Raw genomic sequence first — 1,404 nt, 5'->3', positions numbered from 1 at the left:
TTCTTCAGCCCCCTCTTCCGGCAAGATCTCCTCCCATGGCAGCAGGCAGGTCCAGATGACAGCACCTCTCCTCCGTCGGTAGCAGCGATAGAAGGCCCGAGCTTTTTAGCAGTCCTTACAAGGGCTCTCTCTGGATCCTCTTGCGTGGGCCTCCACCCAGTGGTGAGGTCTCCCGCTCACAGCTTCTCTCGCTGAGCGGAGGCCATGTTCAAAAGTTGCTTCTGACACCAATGTAATGATTTGATAGCGACACACTCAGGTGTCCAAACAAAAGGTTTATTAGCTGAGAACAAGAGCAGGGATACAGACCCAGAACACAATACACAAGGGGCAGGTCAAGTACACACACACATTACACATACAGGGGGTGGACGCAGCCCCCCACACAAAGAGGATCACACACGAGGGAGAACTAAAAGGGAAACATGTTACAACAAAGACGCTAACATTACACTCAAAACTAAGGAGAAACACAGACATAAACCCCAAATGTTCGCTCCCGCATCCCAGCATGCCCTGCGTGGGAGAACGCTACGCAATGTCTTGTGCGCCCGACGTTACAATATCAACGATTTGGACTTGCCTTACTAACATTATTAATCATCATTGAACCTATTGTGCACCATACTCAATACCCGACAGTAGCCTAGCCTCCTCACTTAAACAAACCACCCAGACTTACTCAGGTATGAACAAGACCCATCTGGGCCTTGTCCATGCGTGAGGGTTTGAACACTCAAGTCCGCGTGAGATCCAGACCCAATTACCACGGCATTGTCTGCACGCCATGTCTGAAACAGCTCTTGGTACATCTGTGCAGTCTGTGCATGTTGAACTGGGAAGTTCTTTCTGTTTGTGTGATTTTATAGTTTGAAATTTATATCATTATGTCTGCTTGGTGGTGGTGACAGATGTCGATCAGCTTTGTAGGGATATAAAGGAGTAGAGGCCCTTTTTGGTGGGCTTATCTGCAAAAGCCTGCTGTCAGTAATCCTCTGTGGTGTAGCTTGGGCACACACACTTGTATGTCAGGTTCTCTGCCAAACTACATACATGGGAAATTAAAAGACAAACGTGATGAACATTATTCTGACATCAATAGCCCAATTATTGCTTCACCATGCCTAGCGATGGGAAAGTGTCTTCTTTGTGGACACTATGTGTGTACTATGGGGTTCTTCTGTCGGACACTATATGTGCACCCTGACTTTTAGGCTCTCGGCTGGCACTACCATAAATGCAACCAATGGACACTACCCCAAGACTGCGCGTAGCCTACATTTTCCTCTAGGTTGGTTGTGAAAAGCGTAAACGCTATTCTATTGGTCGTCCGTCTTCGATTGACTTCCAACTCAGCCAATAGTGGCACAATAGGCGGGACACAAAGATCGTTCGGGCAGGCTC

The sequence above is a fragment of the Alosa sapidissima genome, chromosome 1, assembly GCF_018492685.1.
Source record: "Alosa sapidissima isolate fAloSap1 chromosome 1, fAloSap1.pri, whole genome shotgun sequence".
In the NCBI taxonomy this organism is placed as follows: Eukaryota; Metazoa; Chordata; class Actinopteri; order Clupeiformes; family Clupeidae; genus Alosa; species Alosa sapidissima.
The sequence above is the reverse complement of the archived record's forward strand: the minus strand, read 5'-3'. Positions refer to the sequence as shown.